Source organism: Microcebus murinus, chromosome 6, assembly GCF_040939455.1.
Source record: "Microcebus murinus isolate Inina chromosome 6, M.murinus_Inina_mat1.0, whole genome shotgun sequence".
Lineage (NCBI taxonomy): Eukaryota > Metazoa > Chordata > Mammalia > Primates > Cheirogaleidae > Microcebus > Microcebus murinus.
In genome coordinates, this window is record NC_134109.1 from 8,626,386 (window position 1) to 8,633,681 (window position 7,296).

General features: G+C 51.5%; 1 long non-coding RNA gene across 1 annotated transcript; it reads right to left on the minus strand.

The window, feature by feature from the left end:
• Positions 1–3,332: 3,332 nt before the first annotated feature.
• On the minus strand, positions 3,333–5,278 carry LOC142871365 (uncharacterized). The gene is made up of 3 exons (XR_012919611.1): positions 5,147–5,278; positions 4,719–4,861; positions 3,333–4,058 (listed from the first exon to the last, which is right to left on the minus strand). It is a non-coding gene; the product is annotated as an uncharacterized LOC142871365 (long non-coding RNA).
• Between the last annotated feature and the right edge of the window lie 2,018 nt (positions 5,279–7,296).

Here is a 7,296-nt window from a genome sequence, read left to right on the forward strand (position 1 = left end):
CGGGGGGGGGGGTCAAGGCGGGTAGCGCACAGGCGGCAGGACCTGCAACATACAACAGCAAGCGCGGGACCGCGGTCCTGGCCGGGCACCTGTCGCTGGGCTATGGCGACTGGGGAGCCAGGTAGGTTATAAGGACACAGAGAAAATCTGGGACAATCTGATGCGCAATGGGTTTCATGGCAGGGACAGATGTGGGGTTGTCAGAACCGAGGACGGCAGCCGCATCCCCTGGGCTGTGCTAGGAGGTGAGACCCCGGCCCGGGCTTGGGCTGCTCAAACCTTCCCCGCACTGGGTGAGGGTCAGTGTCTTGGGCTGCAGGGGAAAGCGGGGAGGAGGGGCTGGAGACGGGCAGAGCCTCCCCAAACAATGTGGGGCACACAGGAGGTTCTCAGGTGGATCAAACGATCCACTGCTTAACCGATCAATTGAGGTATTTATCTGACTGGGTTCTTATTAAAATGAGTAGAAACTTACTCTGCATACTTTTTGCAACAAAAGGAGGGAAGGGGGTCTTATTGGAAGAGGGTCAGGAGAGGACAGATTTGATGAGAGGCTGAGGACACGGTTAGCTGGGACATGGGAGCAAAGACAGGGCATCAGCACCCTTGCAAGGTCCCCGACAGCCACCACTGCCACAAAGCGACCTCCGGGGGCTCGTGTCTGCTGGGCTGAGCCAAGGCCTTGAGACTGCCTCCCGGCTGCACCACCAGGCTGGTGGGAGGAGGATCTGGGCCCCGAGGTGTGGGAGGGCGGGCAGCAGAGCGAGGTGGGCACCTGGGAAGGCCCCCCTGCCGAGTCAATGCGAGAGCCAGAATTTCCCCCAAAGGAAGGGAAGGGCAGAATGATGCTGAGTGGGCAGAAATGAAAAATGTTCCTCTATCCTGCCACTCTGACATTTCTATGGCCATTCTCATTCTGTGCACTTGGCATCCACCCTAAATAAAGAAGTTTCCATAGGAAAAAAAATCTTGGGCACCATCGAGAATGTCCAGGATCATCACCCATGAGTTGGCCCTGCGGTCTTTAGCAGGTGAACTTGACTGGCCCAGAAATCCTCTACAAGGCAGCTGCTGCTACATGCATTCAACTTGGTGACTTTGGCCTCGTGTCCGGGAGACCCGTGTAGCTTGTCCCTGTGTTTGCTTATGAACCTCTTCCCTTTACTCGGTAATTTTTAAAGCATGCATGTATTTCTTGAATAAGAGCCATTCTGTATGTACAGTTTGGGGTCTGGAACTTTTCACAGAATAATGTACTGAGAATGTTTTACTGAGTCACTGAAAACTGTCTTTCATTCATTCATTCATCGATTGGTCCATTGGCTTGTTCGTCCGTCCATTGGCTTGGTTCATTTCATCCAAATGTCAGTGGTTTGGCAAACACATCCTGAGCGCCTACTCTGCACCAGCCTCTGCCAGGGTCTGGGACGCAGCGATGCACAGACTGGACCCTCTGCCCTTGAGGGGCTGAAAGTCTAGGAGAGATGCAGACACGCCAGTTGTGAAATCATGGCAGAGGTTGCCAGAGCTCCGCTGGGAAGTTTCCATGGCGCCCTGAAAGCACAGGGGAGGGCTTCTCACCCCTGGGTTGGCTGGAGGGAGGCGGGGAGGGATGTCAGGAGCAGAAGAGCCTTCTAGAGGGACGGGCATCTTCGGCTGAGACCTGAAGACCAGTAAAGAGCTTGCTGGGTGAGCCATTTCTAATGACAGCAACGTTAAGTTTCTGGCCAGGGTTCGGAAGCAGAGGGACGACGCCACCAACATGGCCTTTTGTGAAGATGATTCCCCCTCCGGCAGCATCTGCTACAGGTAGGGGCGTCATTCTGGTGGGCTTGCATACAAACGGGGATTAGCTGGTCTCAATAAAAGCACATTTGATGAAAGCCAGCACGGTGCCAGGCTCCCTACATGGAAGGGGCTTGAGGGTGGCCATCTGCCCGGGAGAGGGACCGAGGTGGCTGGTTTCGAAGCTGAAGCACGATGGATGCTAAGTCGCAGTGCGCTGCCGTGTGATTTTCTGGGGCGACCTCTGGGCTGGAGTGCTGACAGAGCATCTTCTAAGCCACGCCTTCCTATTAAAGGAAATTTTGTCATCACCACCCCCAAAAAATCGATTAATACAAGGGATGACTTAGCTCCTTTGCACCCGGACAGAATCAGGACACCAAGTGGTGAAGTAGAACTTGCCCTTCTGATAGAGTTGCCGGATAAACTACAGGAGGCCCCGGCCAATTTGAATCTCAGATGCACATGAACAATTGTCTAAGTGCGTGTGCCCCAAATATCGCCTTACTAGTGTGCGTCTGACATTCAAATTTAGCTGGGCGCCCCATATTTTCATTCACTGAGTGTGGCCCCCCTCCCTTCTGAGCTGTCTCCAGATGGAACGTTTCTGTCTCCCGGGACGTCTCTGCAACTGCGAGGTATGGCTTTCTGTCCGGGAGGCGTCCCTCCCTCTCCAGCTCAGCCTGCCACCCAGCCACGGCCAACTCGACGTTTTCTGGCCGAGGTTCCCCAGGGGAGCCGTGCGCAGAGTGGCCCTTCCGTGGGGCTTGGTCCTTCACGGCGCTGGAGAGTTGGGTAAGGGGTGGCCTCCCACTGATTTGGGGACTTTTTGGTTGACAGATCCAAGAAAAAAGAGAAGGAAGGAATGCGCAAAAGGAATTTTGGAAGAGATAAAATGTCACAGGGGAAGGTTTTCCACGGCCATCTAGAATGACTCAGAAGCTGATTCTGCACATCCCGCAGCCCTGCCCCTGCCACCACCAACCCGGAGATGAGCCCAGGAGGAAGCGCAAGGCGAGGGACCCGCCACTCACCCACCGCCCTGGCCCCAGGGGCCCCAGCTGCTGCCGTTAGCCTGACCCGGCTTTTCCTCCCCACCCCAACTCACTGCTGCTGCCGGACCTGGCCCCAGGCAAGGAAGAGCCGGACTCAGACAACCTGGATTCCGGCCTCCCGCTCCCTCGAGGAGCCCAGGGGGCAAGTTAATCGTCTTCCTTGGTGCAGGCAACCAAACAGACCTAAATGAGCTACTACAGGTGAGCCGGGAAGGGCAGTGGTGTGCACCTCACTCCTGCTAGCAGGGCCATGCCTAACGGGGTGTCCGGATCGTAGTAGATGCTCAATAAATCTTCGCTGCGCCTGAACCTGAAATGAGGAAACGCCGGGCTCCGTTGTCTGTGCCGCTCTGATTATAGGGAGAAATAAATGGGCTTTTCTAAAACAGTAGACACCATTCGCTACTAAATTCACTTTAAAGCACAGGGGGAAAAAAGAAAAGGCCCTCTGAATCCCATATCGCCACTGAGGAAAGAGATAAGGCTCATACCCAGAATGAATTCAGGCTTATATTTATGTAGAGAAGTAATCAGACCATCAAAGCAGAACAAGAAAGGGAAAGGGTGTTAAGACAAATGAATTTAAAGCACACAATACCGATCCCCGATTTGCTGTCCCAGGCAATGAAATATTTCAGAAGATTAAAAATGGTTATGTAACACCCAGAATCCACATTGTCAAGAAGATTTGCAACTCAATGTTTTCCTACCCAGGTACCAAATGAAAGAGTTTCATCTAGGTTTTGATCCTGGCAATTTTTTTTTTAAAGATATAAAATATATTGAAATATTTAAATTGCTTGTCAAATGTAAACTTGCCCATGTCCTGACACTTTTAAAATATACCGTGGCTTCAAACATCACTTCTCCTGATAGGATTTTTTAAGTTGTTTTATAATGCATTAATAGCGAAGATCGGAATCCGAAAGACTACTGTATTTGTAATATTCACTTTTTTTTTTTTTTTACCCTCATCCTCCTATAATTTCTAGAATGTAATTCTGCCCCCAGCTGGCTAAAACATCTCTGACATCAGAGAGAAATGGGAAACTTCTACATGTCTCCCTTCCCCGGGCGTATACCAGGGAAAGACAGGGGCACTGGGCTGGCAGAGCTAACCGCTGCGTGCAGGCGTGAGATCCCCCCAACCCCGAGGGTTTTGTTTGTTTGTCGGGGGCAAGTGTGCGGTGTTTCCCTCTGCACCACGAGCAAAGAAACCTAAAAAAGAGAGAGAGAAATGCATCTCAGAAAGGCCCGGGTTCGCGGTTCCCTCTCGGGGGCTTTGCCATTAATGAGGTATCGATCGCCCGGCTATGATCATTGTGCCGTCACTGAAAGTCAGCCCGGGATGCAAAGTTAATAAAGATGACTGTCACCCGCCAGCCTGCATCCGAACACACGCCGGGGCGCTCGGATTTGTTTTCTCAATGTGCGTGTTGTTGCTTTTTCCATTAAGTTTTCTAAAATTTATTCTGGCGTGGTCAGGTTGCTGGGAGGGCCGCAGGACCCACGTGTGTCTCGTACTGCCCAGAGCTCTGACTGCGCGCGGGGCGGACCTCCTGCCCCAGGCCCCGGGGAGAGACGTTCTGGGAAGCGGAGGCCGGTGCTGGCGTGTTTTTGAGACCACACCTTTCCCTGTCTGTCCTCTACCATGCGCTACGCCCATTGTGGAGGGATGGGATTCTAGGACCCCTGGTCTGGCAAGGGTCTATGCAGAGAACCCAGGAAATGACGCTGAAGTTCAAGTTGGCAATACCAGAGCTGAAAGGGAGAGATTGGAGACCTAGAAATGCCCAGATGATTTTAGTCAGAACGGCTGTTTTAAGATTTTAATAACAGAATCAATGGAATGAGCGAAAGGATAGTGGCAATCCTCACCTGTGTGTCTCAAAATTACCTGGCTGTGGCCGGGCGCGGTGGCTCACGCCTGTAATCCTAGCACTCTGGGAGGCTGAGGCGGGAGGATTGCTCGAGGCTAGGAGTTTGAAACCAGCCTGAGCAAGAGTGAGACCCCATCTCTACTATAAATAGAAATTAATTGGTCAAATAATATATATATATAGAAAAAATTAGGGGCAGGGAGGGGAGAAAAAAAAAAAAAAAAAAAAAAAAAAAAAAGAAAAAATTAGCCGGGCATGGTGGCACATGCCTATAGTCCCAGCTACTCGGGAGGCTGAGGCAGGAGGATTGCTTGAGCCCAGGAGTTTGAGGTTGCTGTGAGCTAGGCTGACGCCACGGCACTCACTCTAGCCTGGGCAACAAAGTGAAACTGTCTCAAAATAAATAAATAAATAAATAAAAATTACCTGGCTGTGATCCTGTGGGCTCAAGCAGGGTGGAAATGGAGTAGGCAAAAGGCGGGCTCCAGAACAAGAAGGTCCAGGTTCAAACCCCACTTCAGTTAAGGCTCGTCCTGTGACTTTAGAGGGTGGTTTGACCTCCTTGCATCGTTTGTAAAATTTGCAAAGTCATGGTCTGGATTAAAAAGATAACCCTGTGTCTGAAAGCGCTGGCACTTTCCTTGACATGCAGTAGGTGCTCTGTGAGAGAAAAATATATTCTTTCTCTTCTCAGAGTTTAAGATGGGAGTCAACAAGCTTTTTCTGTCAGTGGCCAGTTATAGTAAATAATTTAAGCTTTGCAAGCCAAAAAGGCAAAATCAAGACTGTTGTTTAGGTCCTTACGTAACAAGAGAGAAAAAAAATTTCTTTCTCAAATTTTTTATCAACAAAATTCAAAATATAATGATTGGGTCTAATTATTTTTGTCCTACAGGTCTACACATGAGAAAAATGGAAATTTTTTGAGATAATATTTTACTTAACACTTGATAGTGTTTCCATTGTCAAATCAATGTCAAATGTTGGTTGTGAAAACTGTCCCTATCTTGCAAGTCCTGCAAAAAGAGGCTCAGGTTGACCACAGGCTGTAGCCTGCAGGCCTTTGGTTGCAGATCAGGAGGAAAACCCTGCCTTCCCTCTCTCCTACGCATCTCTGCTGTGCCCCCGACTCCTTTAAAAGGTTCTGGAATCCAGCTGCCTTTCCTTCCCTGTGGTCTGAATGTTGGTGTCCCTCCCAAATTCGTGTGCTGAGCCCCGGTCCCCACTGTGCCAGTGCTAAGAGGCGGGGCCTTTGGGGAGGGGATTAGGCCGTGAGGGTGGAGCCCCGTGAATGGGACCAGTGCCCTTAGGAAGGAGGCCCGCGCGAGCTGGCTGCCCCTTCAGCCACGAGAGGACACAGAGAACGCCCCACCTGTGAACCAGGAAGAGGACCCTCAGCAGACACTGACTCTGTCGCACCTTGACCGTGGACTCCCCAGCCTCCAGAAATTCGAGAAATAGATTTTTATTGTTTATAAGTTACCCAGGTTATGGCATTTTGTGCTAGCAGCCTGAACTGACTAAGATACGGTCATTCACCACAAGCCCTTGATTCTCCGTCACCTCCTCTGAGAAGCCTTCCCGGATCCTGCCTTTCCCTGCAGAATGACAGCACTGTGTGCTCCTGACACAGCTCCCCCGGTAGGCCCTGCAGGGAGACTGGCGGAGGAGGAGGCGGGGAGAAGGCAGGCAGGGCTGTCCTCGTTTAGCTGATTCCGGAGGTGTAGCCACAGCACCTGTGGGCTAAGCCTGAGGCAAAGACCCTGCCTGCTCGGCTGTTGCATAGGAGCCATGGTGGTCAGTAACAATAGTAACCCGAGCGTGGACACTGTGGCCACCACTAACCAGACACTCCATTTTATATCTCACTTAATCCGCACGCACAATATGAGGTAGATGCTGTTGTCTTTCCAGTTGACAGGTGAGGAAATTGAGGTCAAATTGTTTGGGCGGGGTCCATGTGTAACATACTGGGCTATAAGGACAATGGGCACCTTCCAGCTTCTGTTTACTGCTTGTTTGCTAACCACAGGGCATTATGAGTGCATTATGGGATGCAGAGGAAAAAGACAAAGAACGCGGAACCCGGAGTCTCTCAGCGAGGACCCGGAACAGGTTAGAGCCTGTCAGGGGCAGGATGAAGTAAGAATCACTGTGGGGGCGGATGCAGGATCAGTGTGCAAACAACTTAGCTATAAAAGGGTCACTAGCACACAAAGGGGGTCCCTGCCCGAGGAAGAGGCCACTGCGCTGGCACTCTGTGGGTTCGGACCCTAGCTCGAGCTAGACAATAAAACTCCTTTTGATAATTACAGCCTCGGTGACTCTGCCTCTCTGTCCTGCGGCCCTGCGAATCTCGAATATAACACATGGTTAGCGTGTGCTCAAGTGTCTCTCATGGTTAGCGTGTGCTCAAGTCTCTGGCCACCTCACTGCCCAGCCCGCCCATTCCATCTCCCCGGCCCGTTTCCCTCCCGGCACCCGTGCGGGCAGCTGCTCCCCTGGCAGCCTGTCCTTCCTCTACAGCGTGGGCAGCTTCCCAGACACCATTTCACCGCCATTGTCCTTTTAATCCT